Raw genomic sequence first — 12,861 nt, 5'->3', positions numbered from 1 at the left:
GCAATAAGCGAATCAGAACAGCAACGATAGAATCATTGATTTTCAACAATTGATGAGAGTGTTGTCATGTCTGGCCATAGAACCCGTTCGGGAACGGGTACTTTTTGCTAGTACTATATAAAATGTATCCTTTGTCTCCACAAACTCTCCACTACACTTCAGGTCATCCAGTCCTCCACTGCAAACTATGCTTATGTCTTTCTCTTGCCAATGGCTTTGCCCACTACTTTCCCTTCAGAATCTCCAAGAACAGGGGAAAAATAATTGCCCTTCTCCATTTGCTGCCTCCTACATCCTTTTATCAACCCTCACCCTTACATTATCCTCTCAGCTCTATTCCATGCACCACTCTTGGCACCAATCATCCCGGCTGCCAATCCGTCATGTGCTACTGTGGATCCTTTTGCTCGAAACAATCAAGAACCAAGGATGCTGGGGGGCATGGCCAGGAGCCGTATGGGATAGACATGAACCCCAGAGCTCCTCTCCTTTGCCAGCTGCAAATCTTGCTAAATCCTGCCTGCTTCACACAGACCGCCCTGGGTGTCACAACACTGGTGTGCAGTGCAGACAGATGGAGATCCTGGGCACCAGAAGTATCTGTTTTAGTGCCACGAGATGGAGCAAACCACTACCGATCCACTTGGAGGCCATTTTGGGAGGCAGCGTGGTGTGCTCTCCGGCCTGCTACGGTGATCCCGACCCCTACAGGAGACAAAGGTTCAGGGTTGAGGATGTAGCTATGGCCAGTGTTTACTGAATTCCCCCTCTACTTCATGACATCAGTACCAGTGTGCCATGCAATACTTTGGTTGGGGAGGCCATTGGCCGGGTCATGTACTGCCTATCACCCCCTTTCTGGTCTTCCTCATGCCGCCTGCGGAACCGCCCCTTCCGTGGGCCACGGGAGCCGCGTGTGCCCTACGGAACACCCCCAAGCCAGGGCCGACTGGCTGGCCACCTATCCGGCCCCTGCCCAGCTGATCATCATGGGGGCCACAGAATCACTGCATGACCACCCCTGGAAGGCCGACTGTGCTGGCAGCGACCCTGCAGGGTCACAGGGTGTGGCTGGCTAGCGATAAACGTATCGAATAGACCCCACACGAGGTGAGCTTCTGGTTGGGTATACCCAGAGGCGTTGCTGGGGGTGGCTGAGGGGGCTATAGCCCCGGGTCTTTTGGTTGTAGCCCCGGATAGAAGCTCAGAGGTTACAACCAAAAAAGCTAGCTAGCCCCGAGTCCCAACAATCCCGACATTAGCGTAGCCCGGATCTTTTCCAGACCTAGCAACACCCCTGGGTATACCACATAAGACAGCCTTCGGGGCCCCACCACCACATGCAATCCCCTCCTGCACCACGTTAACCTTCAATCTAACACTGCTATCACCACCAAGTATCAAGTACCCAGCGGCCCGATCGAGGACTGTAACTGCAGAGAGCCATTGGCAAGGAGTCAGTGGCATAGGGTTAACAACACACGCCCATATTTGTCCGCCCTTATTGTGAATTGGCCACAGCAGTGGGCCCTGGCTGGTGGCTGGCAACGCAGATGTCCTGAGGTTCTGGCCGGAGCATAGGGGCTATCATGCTGCTGCCATGGTTAAGTATCAATAACACCAGTAGAAACTAAAAGAATGCATGGGTGGCAAAGGCGGACGTTCCAAGCAGGGCCCGCAGCAGATGAGCGACCCTATGGGTGTGACTGGGTTGGATGAAGGGGTCGCCATGATTCAGGACTTGAAAACCTCTCTAGAAATGAAGGTGAAAACAGTGGGGGTTGAAGTATCTCTGGTCAGCGCCGCTCTTAAAAAAGTAAATGAGAGCTGAAGGCGCAAAAGGCACTCTCGCACGAACAATGCCCCAATTCTAGGAGTGGCAGAGGGGGACCAAGGTCCCAGAATGGAATTATTTGTGGAGGAGCTTGTTGTGATAGAGGGCCTATCAAAGTGGTTTTCAGTCGAAAGGGCACTCGGGGTGCCTAGTAAGAAAACCCTGGGAGGTGCACCGGCACGTCCGATCGTGGCCAAATGTCTCAACTTTCGTGACAGAGCCACCTCCTACAAGACGCTAGGAGGAACTTAAATTACAGAGTCTGTAATGCAAAAATAATGATCTTCCCTAACTTTACCAAGGAAGTACAGAGGCTACCCAGATCTTATGATGCTGTATGAAGAAAGTTGAGAGAAAAGGGCTACAAATACATGATGTTCTTGTAACGCTCACCTGATTCCCACGGAGGCGCTGGTCCCGGCTGAACTGTTATAGTCTCTTCAATTGAGAAGCGTAGAGCTCGGATGACTCTCTGGACTGGGCTTCCTCTTATTGACCCTCTGGCTTGCAGGGTAAGGTTTCTTCAGGCGGAAGAAAAAAAAGGGTTAATGACCGTTTGGCTGGACTTCCTCCTCACTAATCGCCAACTCTCCGAAAGTCCAATGTCCTGGTGAGCTCTCACCTTAGGTGTATAAATGCTGGGCTCTCCATCCTGCGACTTATGCAGGGGTGTGTGGGTTCCAGTTACGTCACTGGAGGTCCTCAAAGTCTTTTGTGGCCTTGGAAGTGGCACAGGTGCTGAGATGCCAAAAGGTGATGCCGCCGTTACTGCACGAGCGGATGCCAGTAGGTATAAAGAGTTTATAGTCTTGAAGAGATGGGCACCTTTAATGAAGTCTTTGCATTGTCTTTTTCAGGTGCCTGGATGCTGAGGGCGTGGTCACTGAGAGCGCGACACGTGCGGTTGTACGTAGGTATGGGAATTTCAATGACACCTCAATAATGTCCCTTGTTTTCTGTTTTCAGGTCTTGAGATGTTGCGGGCGTTGTTCGTCGCGGATGCACGTGGGGAAACACGTAAGTGTTAGGCTTTCTTGCAGTCTTTAATGGCACTTAAATAATGTCTTTTCTTGTTTTCAGGTGCCGGGCTGCTGCGGTTGAAGAGATCGTAATACGCGCACAAAAGCAGGTAAGAAAAGTAAATGCGACCGCCTTCACCCGATTCCTACTTAACAATGTTCTTTGTCTTTACAGGTGCCGTTAGGCTGCTGAAGAGAAGGCCGCGAAGAATCTGTGAAAGCACAGATGGATCAGGTAAGCGAGCGCGGCTGCGAACGTGTTGCAACTTGCAAACCTTAGGTTTCTTTTGCTTGCAGGTACTGCCGGTGTCTGGATTCCTGGATGGTAAGTATAGTTCTCGTGTCTTTCTTCCACAGGTTGCTGAGCTGAAGCTGGAGATGTCACTGGAATGCTGGAGCCGACTCGGGGAGCGTCCTGCTGCAGATGCAGAATAACGCGAAGCACGTTTTCCCAATCGGGTGTGGTTTAAATAGTGTTGGAGTGATTGGGTGTCTTCTTCTTCAGCCTCGCCTAGGTAAAAGAGTTCCTGTGTTCCAGAGCTAAGGAGTGGCACCAGCCCCACCCAGGTAAGAAAGTAGTCCCAGTTCAGGGAATAGTTCCTCCCAGCAGAAGGCTGGGGACTTCATCCTGCCAGCATTTGCAAAGGTGAGTATGCAGCATGGTCTGCTACAGGTAGGTCCACCCAAACACCTTTGCAAGAATTATGAGCCCGGCGCCCCTGGCGCCGGGACTGAGGTTCCTTATGAGCCTGGCGCCAGAGGCGCCAGGACATGGTCCAAAGGGCCCCAATAGGGGTTTGCTGGAGCCGGGGACGAGGGTCGTGAGCCAGCTTCCGGGGATGCTGGGCTTGACTTGGCTTCTCGGGAGCAGTGCTCATGACAGCTCTTTCCCGCCAAGCTCAAGGTGTTGGCGGATGGGCGCTGGCTCTTTTTTCACAGTTCACACAAAGCCTGAGACTGGTTGGAAGCAGCACATCCAAACTGGTCTGAGAGTGCTGATGGATCTAAAGGTAGACGAATGGGCCAATTGAGCCCAGAGAAATCAACTGCACCTTCCCCGTCTCCCACTAGCCGAATCCTGGTTCGAGTCAGATGAGGCTCTGCTGCTGGCAGAGGATGACACGGATGGACTCCAATGACTTTCTGGAGGGTAGGCCTGGTCCTTTTGAACTTAAATGGGTGGCTGTTATGTTGGGATGGGGTGGGGTGATGTTTTGTTAGGGGGAAACTGGCCTCAGGTCCCACGGTGGAATGAAGGAAGGGTGGGTATGTCGGGGGTGGAGGGAGCAGTGCTGCGCACTACTCCATTCACCAAGCCTGTGGCACCATTAGTTGGGGCTTTAGGAAGGCCTGAGGGAGGGCATACTATATTGTTTCACAATCTTGCAAGCGGGGGAGATGCTGCAGGGGTCATTGCGATCTCCCTAACAGGCTTGTCACAAGTTTACTGTTAATGCTGGCCGAATGATACACCAAGTTCACAGGTTGTATTGGGTTGGGGGTTACATTCGGGGTTTGGGGTGGTTACTGTTGTTTATTTTATGTTTTTCACAGCATGGTCTCACATTGGTTAAAGGTCGGGAACTATATTGGGACTGGTGGAATGTCTGACGCTCAGGTGCAAAAGATAGTTTGCATGCCAAGGAATGTTAACGGCCTTTGTGACAAAATTGAGAGTGGTATGGTGTTGCAGATGTTGAACAGGTATTAGCCTACCTTTCTATTCCTCCAAGAAATGCATCTCATGGGCACGGACTGTGGGTTTTTTAGATACTTCAATTACCCAACTCAGGCACACAGGTTTCACAAGGGATTCCAGGGGGTTTGCGGTGCTCATCCGTAAGCATGTTCTCTTTATGATCTCAACAGTGGTGCGGGATACGGGGGGGAGGTATACTTTTATAATAACAAAACCCGACTTTGAAATTGAAGATTGAGCTCTTGCAGGAGGTGCAAGGAATGTTTATAAAATATCAAGAAGACCGCTGGATTGTGGGGGGACTTTAATAAGGTGAGGGAGTATGACTTGGACCGTTTCCCAAATTATGCTGGGGCAAACCAGAGATGATCAAAGCTCTGTGACTTTGCATTGGTGCTTGGTTCTGGTGAATGCGTGGCATACGGTGTACCTGCATAGGCGAGAAAACTCAAGAATTTATTTTTTTTCGTCCCTCACTCAGAGACACACCAGGTTAGCGACGTTGAGCTGCTGCCAAGAGGCATCTCATACCACTCTCCATTGTTGAGGAGAATGGGCTCAAATTGCAGGTCGGGCCGACCCTCATGGAGATTGAATGCATATTTTTGGGGTTTCCCCGAGGTGATTAGCAGATTACAGGAAAAAAACATCTGAATACTTTGGGCTTCATCACGAGTTCGGCTGTAGCCCTTAAATGCGGCGGTATGGTATTACTGCTGCATTTAAGGGCTGGACCTATCATGAGTTGGGCACTAAATGGGCTGTTTTACCTACAGAGATCCATCATACATGGACATGTTGGAGGAACTTCCTCAATCTCATATCACTGATGTGTAATGAGCTGAACCTGTGTAGCCAACACTAGGCCCTTTAAAACGAGGTAGCAGTATTCTGAAATTGATGGGGATGCAGAATATACTCAAATATCAAAATCAGGCCGACTCAGGAAGTTGGCAAAGTCAAACTGTTTTATTTTCAATTATCTAAAACAGGGAGTACAACGAACATCAGCGAAACGCTCCATCTTCTCACTCAGTGATTTTCATAAACAACAGAGATTATATAGTAAAAACGCATCATCATTGACGTCCATTTACGTGGCAAACTACAAAAACCTATGGGTACCGGTGGTTGGCTCTCAGGGAACATCTAAGTATAGGTTCTATATAGCCGAGGGTGGTGATTGGGTTTCTAACATCAGGTGGGCAACTAAGCCCTCTTCTAGTGCAAGTCAGTATGAATGTCATCAAATACACAACGCCCCATTGGTTATACAAATTGTAGGGCTCTTCTATACTTTGCCCTCTTTAATTGGTTGGCACTCTCGTACCCCTCTGTAATATTCCACACACGCTATCAGCACGCAGGCTGGCACCCAGGTGCTGGTGTGCTGGTCATAACCATACATTCCCACCTCATTAGCCTGCTATCTATCATCACCCTGCTGGCTGCCAGTCAATTAGCCCTTTGAACATTGGCCTTGTGAATGTTCTCTGTGCCTAAGAATAGAAGGGAATATAGGCACACTTGTCTCTTGGTTTCGATACAACTCAACTTCAGTATCTATTTTCATCCGACCATGTTACTGGAGACCATGTTTCAGAGCCTTTTGCAGTATTAAACTCTATTAAATGATGAACCTCTGACGTCTTCAATGTTCTTGCTCCTCACTTCAAACAGGAGCTTGGTTTTGTAGCTTCTGCATGAACATCCAGGCTCACAGTGACCTTGAAATCCTGGTGCTGGGCCACCCAAGCCTTTCTTGGATTCACCTTCGTTCATTTACTGTTTTCAAACTGTGTCACACTGGAAAAACCTTTTTATTCACTGGGTCCAAGCTCTGCTAAAGTGCGTTGTGGAATCATCCATAGTCCATACATTCCTATGAATATACATTGGCGCATTGTCGCAATCTAATTTACTATGTATCAGCCTTAAGAATTCTTTGTCCTACTTGCGTTGCTGCATCTGTACAGGTGTAAAATGATTTGATATTTTCTCCATTATTTCTGTAGCATGAGCATCTTCATCTCGAGCCCGGAATGTTGCTCGTCTTCTAGACGTCATCTTCAATTTCTATAACAGATCTATGCCTGTCAGCTTTTCTGGGTGCGTCAGCTCCACTCTGCACGAAGTCACCAGTCTTCTTTCATGTTCGCTTTTCCCACTTCCTCTGGGATTTTATTCAAATGGCCAACATATATCCGCGTATGCATATATGGTTTTCTCAATGGTAACCTTGCATCCATGATTCTTTGCGGTATAGGTATTCTCACTGGTACTGCATGTGTCTCACACTCTGGCTCCCAACATATAGGCAGTATGGGGGTGGAGTTTTGAGTGGGGGTACTTGACTCCACCTCTACACTGCTGCTCTGGAAGCTGAGATTTCACAGGAGGAAGTAATGGCCGCAATCGGGTTGCTTCAATCAGGCAAAACACCAGGACCCAACAGCTTCCTGGTGGAAAAGACTGGGTTACAAGATAGCAGAGCCGATGCTATCCATGTTTTTGCTTAGCAAGGATAGGGAATCTTATCCCCCGACCTAAGGCAGGCAATGGGTATAGTGATACCAAAGAAAGAAAAACCACTTGATAAATGCTCTTCATTTCACTTCTTGCCCACTGAATTGCTGCTCTGTGCTCCAACTTTCAGTGCTATGCGGATGACACTCAACTAATTTTCAGGCTCCCTTCCGCCACCTCTTCTACTTCTCTCATCTCTGACTCTCTGTCTGCTATCCAGGAGTGGTATGCCGCCAACGATCTCTGCCTTAATGCCAGTAAGACCAAGATTCTCCTCATCGGCACACCTGCTCCCTCCTCTCCTGTCACTCTCTGGCTGCCCTCTCTTGGACTTCTTCCTGCTCCCACCTGTGAGGCTAAAAACGTTGAGGTCATCTTCGACTCCACACTTTCCTTCTCTCCTCACATCTCTAATGTCTCTAAGAAGTCACACGACCAGTTGCAACTCCTCAGGGGTATTCTTCCTTTCCTCTCCTCCCTCCAGAAGCTCACTGTCTCCAGAGCTCTGGTTCTCTCTAGGCTGGACTACTGCAACAGCCTCTTTCTAAATCTGCCTGCCTCAACTCTCCGCCCTCTGCAACTCATCCAAAACAGGACTGCGAGACTTGTCCTTGGCTTCAAGCCCAGGGATTGTATCTCTCCAGGACTGAAAGCTCTGCACTGGCTCCCAGTGGCAGCTAGGATTAAGTTCAAAACCCTCTGCATTGTCCACAATGCCTTCTGGGGCCTGGGGTCTCAATACCTTCAACTTTCTCTTCCTAAATATCTTCCTTCTCAAGCTCTTCGCTTATCCACCTCCAAATCCCTCAGGGTCAGTCGCTTCTCCAAGCAATGAGCGGGTGGTAGATCTCCTTCTTCTGCTGGGGCCTCCCTCTGGAACAGCCTCGCTGCCTCTCTGAAACTTGAGGAGAACCATCTCTGGTTCCGGAAGCACCTCAAGACCTTCCTCTTTGCTTCTGCTTTCTCTCCTCTTCCCTGCTGATCTCCTGGCTGAAACTGAACTTCACTGGTTACCTGGCTACCCTCTGATCTCAGGCCCAGGTCCCCTCCCCACCAGTTGCACACCTGCACTGCCCCCTGGCAACCCCTGCACTCACAGACTGTTCTGTATCCCTAAAGCCCCCTGCCAGCACTTGACACCTGATGTCTGCACTTATTCTTGCACTTGCCACCAGCTGGCCGCACTTTTTATTTATTGGGCCTCATTACGACCCTGGCGGAAAGTGACTGACCGGACCGCAACAGCGTAAATAGCGTTTCCGCCATTGCACGAAGGAGCAAAGTGCGGCTAATTACGACCCATCGGGCACGAGCATTACGCCATGGCGGAATCCGAAAGGCTGCGATGGCGGAAATGACCCCAAAACGGCCCTTACCGCCGCCGTACGCTGCACCAGGTGCAATACCGCCACCCATCTTAGCGGTCACCGTAATGAGCGGTCACCGTAATGAGCGGGCACCGCAAATTACGGGCACCGTAAATATACGGAAACGGAAGTAAAAGCATGTGGCCGGAACGGGAAACAGCACGCCGCACAACTATAAAACCGAATCCCAACACAACCATTAAAAATCCGACCCTGACACACATCCCAACCCCTTAGCAACCCCAGTTAAAAAAATAAATATGGGAAAGGTAGCCAAGAAAGCGTGTGATCGCAAGCGGCAGGTCCACTTCTCCCGAGAGGAACTGACCGTGCTCACCGAGACCCTCCAGGAAAATGCCGCCGTCGTCTTCTCCAGTCAAATGACCAGGACGGCCCTTGCCAACAAGAAGGCCATATGGGCCCTGGTGGCACAGCGCGTAAGTGCGGTGGGGACAACACCCCGCACGCCACAGCAATGTCGCAAGCGGTGGGACGACCTGCGGATACTTTCTGCGAACAGGAACATCGCCACAGCTACCGGGGGGGGATCAGAGTCGCCCATCAAGTTGACCCCCTGGGAGGACATCTGCGCCTCCACCATAGGAATGGAGAGCATAGAGGGAGTCGGAGGGATGGAGAAAGGAGTGCCGACATCCGGAGAATCAGGTAGGTTGGCCAAGAGAAACAATGCGAAATCCACAAAGCACGAACATGTGCAGTACCATGTGACCCCATAGTGCAATACATACTTTGCCCTGACAGCGCCCTCTAAAAGTCAGAATGAATAAACAAATTAATCAAGATGCCATAAACAACCCCTACATGTGCAGCATGCACCCCCTAACTGCAGGCAGCCAAATGGATGCATCCTCAATCCACACGAAAATGAGACCACCTCCAAGGCCCAGTCCCAAATCACCCTCATGTACCACCCCAATGCATTTGATACGTTGCCATTCCAAATCCCACAGACCCATAACTAACGCTCGCCCCTCTTCACTCCACCACAGGGTCCGATACCAACGACGAGCTGCAGGACACCCCTACCAGCACGCCTGCAAAGAGGGCCAGGACCAACGTCCCAAGAGCCTCCACCTCAGGTGCAAGGATCAAGACACGGCAGCAGCAGGAATCAAGTGGCAGCACACTGGAGGGGACTGCAACAGGCACCCCAGCAGCCAGCAAGTCCACAACCCCAGCACCACAGGTCCCCCCAAAGAACGTATCTGATGGCACTGCCTCTGGTGGTAGCAGCACCATAGGTGACACAGCTGTCATGCCAGCATGCTCCGACACGGAAAACAGTGCTGGCGACGTAGGTACCATCCATGACCTTTCCCAATCCCCCAGCATGTTCCATCCCCTACACCATGACGAAACCACGCAGGGGCACCCTGAAGACGACGACTGGCCAACCCCCACAAGTCCTGTGCCAAGGTAACATGTGTTGAGCAGCCCCCCTGTCACACCACCGCAAATGTCCATGGCCCAGCAGAGGCAACAGTCCCTCGACCTGCTGATCGAGCAACAGCAGGAAGTGTCCACGCTACTCAAGGACCATGCAAATGAATGCGGGGGTTCCAGGGCAGCCATGGAAACATCCACCGAGACACTCAGGGCACAAATAGAGAAAAGTAGTGAGAGCCTCAGGGGAGAAATGGAGAGAAGCACCGAGAGCCTGAGAGCACAAATGGAGAAAAGCACCGAGAGCCTGAGGGGGGAACTGCATGCGACGTCCAAAGACGTTTGTGCTGAACTTGCTGCTGTGCGCCGTGTGCTCTCGGAGCTCTCACAAACCCTCAGAGACATGCATGGACGCGAGCAGGCAGAGACATCATCCGTGGCAAGTTCCGTCCAGGGCAGCCCCCAACGCAGATCTGGCAGGAACCTGCGCTCCACGGGCAGGGGTGCCCCTGATACCCGTAGAGGGGGCTTGCAATAGCGTCTACCCACGGACAGCATGCATATTTGGACACTGGTGTTGGGGGGGGAGGTAGTAGGGTGGAGGGGGTGTGTTGGGCTTCACTGGGTGGCGGGTCCATAGGGTGTATAAATCAAATCACATTAACAATACAGTACTTCATTATCATCCAATGACATGTGTGGACATTGATATTTGCGTACGAGGCCTTCATAGGCGTACAGTCCACAATGTGCCTGTACTACACACACATAGTGCCACAGGTCCCCTTTCCATGTAATAGGCACCATGCGTGGTTGCTAGAAGCATGCATCTATGATGCTCTGTCGGATAGCACGTGCATCCTGTGCCTCATGGACTCCTTGAGGTGCCTCCACATCCCCACCCTCATCATCATCATCTTCAGGTGCATGCAGTACAGCGTCAGGGGGCATGGGCACATTCCTACGTATGCACATGTTGTGCAGCATGACACATGCCATGACCATCTTAGAAACCTTCTCATGGCTGTACATGAGTGCCCCGCCAGACCTGCTGAGGCTGCGGAAACGAGCCTTCAGTAGGCCGAATGCCTGTTCAATGACCACACGGGTACGTGAGTGGGCATGGTTGTAGTCCTCCTCATGCTGGTTCTGTGGGTTCCGGATTGGTGTAAGGAGCCATCTCTTCAGTGGATACCCGGCATCACCTGTATGAGACGAATAAAGGGTGTCAGTGGAATGACAGTGCTGAGTAGCCCCCCCCCCATCCTGCAAGGTCATTGACGCATCAAATGGGCCACGATGTCATGCATGGAATGAGACTCACCGAGTAGCCAGGATCTGTGCCCTGCGTGTCGCTCCATGTAGCGTGGTATTCTTGTGTTCCTCAGGACCATAGAATCATGGGTAGATCCTGGAAATCTGGCACTACAATGCGTAAAGATCTTGTTGGAGTCACACACCATTTGCACATTGATTGAATGAAATTGTTTCCGGTTGCGGTACTGGACCTCCATGGCATGTGGGACAACCAATTCAACATGGGTGCAGTCGATGGCACCAATGCAACCCGGGATGCCGCCAAGTGCATGGAATCCCACTTTTGCGTTGGTAATCTCCTGGTACGTGCGTGGTAGTGTGATGTGGTCGTCGGCGTGCTTCAGGAGGGCATCGTGCACTTGGAAGAGTGTCCGTGAGAACAGTGGCTGTGAAATGCCATGCAACTGTCCGACTGTGTGCTGGTAGGTGCCTGTGGCCAGGAAGTGGAGTACAGACACCACCTTCAGTAGGGGTGGGATGGCGGTTGGGCTATCTATCATGCACACGAGGTCAGCATGTGTCATGTCCACAATGGCGATTATGGTGTCCCGGTCCAAACGATAGAGGGTGTGGATCTGCTCAGCAGTGAGGTTGAACGGATCAGCTCGGAGGCGTGGGATTGCGGGCCGCCTGCGTGGTGGTAGTGGCAGTGCTTGTGGGCCTTGCTGACCCTGCCTTGCCCTCCTCCTCCTCCTTCTCCTCCGTCTCCCCTGTGCGCCCGGTTGTTGTACCTGTTGTTGTTCGTCGTCTTCTTGTAGTTGTAGCACTTGCAGTGCTATCTGGTCCCCCAGGCCCAACATCGCTAGTCCTGCCGGTAGCATTTTGGAGTGGGAGTGGTTGTGGGAGGGCTTTGGGTCTGCTATATATGTGCTGTCGGCCTGTATGGCCTCCACCTGTGCTGATTGAATGAATCTGTGGCAGATGCAATCCCTTCTGGCCGAGCACGTCCCGCACGTAAGGCTGCATTTGGCCGCATGGCATCTTGGGATTGGAATCATGTATCAAATCCCGATGGCAGTGTGATGTACTTTGACTGATTTTCATGCTATGCTCCCATTGTTACACATGCTATGATTGCAGCCGCTTACATACCTGTGAAGAGTCAGTGGTATGTAGGGCTCGATCGATGGCCGACCCTCATGCAGCACAGTAACGTACTTCACCGACGGGCGTGGCGTCCCATTTGTGATTGCAGCCAGTTAGCATTATGACACACAGCCGCACTACATTGATGTAATTGTGAATGCAAGCGTTCACAGAAGCCTTTTCGACGTAATGTTGCAAGTGTGGAATTCGAAGGCCAGCATTTTTGGTTTCGAAGTAGCGGTGAGGAGACGCCCACAGGTCTGCCTGGAAATGTAACGTTCTATTGTTGAATGTCCTTGGGACAGGGCCCATAACGAGCAAGCAATGAATGACATGAATTGAATGGGATGCGCAATAGCGTAGTGGACGATAAGGCAGGACCTTCCCAAATCCATCTTGCTTCCCAACACTACAGATCCGGCCAGGAGCACAGTGGTTTTTGCAGACTGCATTACGCACAGACGCGATGGAAGTTTCAAATATTATGTGAGTGAATATTCATGCGTTTTCATTGCGGGATGAGGGAATGATGAATGGATGCATGGACAGATGATTCCATTTAGGGTCTGCCATGTACATGGGTTTTTTGAATCAATCCCCTTCCCCTGC

This window comes from Ambystoma mexicanum, chromosome 1p (genome assembly GCF_040938575.1).
Source record: "Ambystoma mexicanum isolate Mex_15411 chromosome 1p, UKY_AmexF1_1, whole genome shotgun sequence".
NCBI classification, from domain to species: domain Eukaryota; kingdom Metazoa; phylum Chordata; class Amphibia; order Caudata; family Ambystomatidae; genus Ambystoma; species Ambystoma mexicanum.
Note: the sequence above shows the minus strand (reverse complement) of the source record.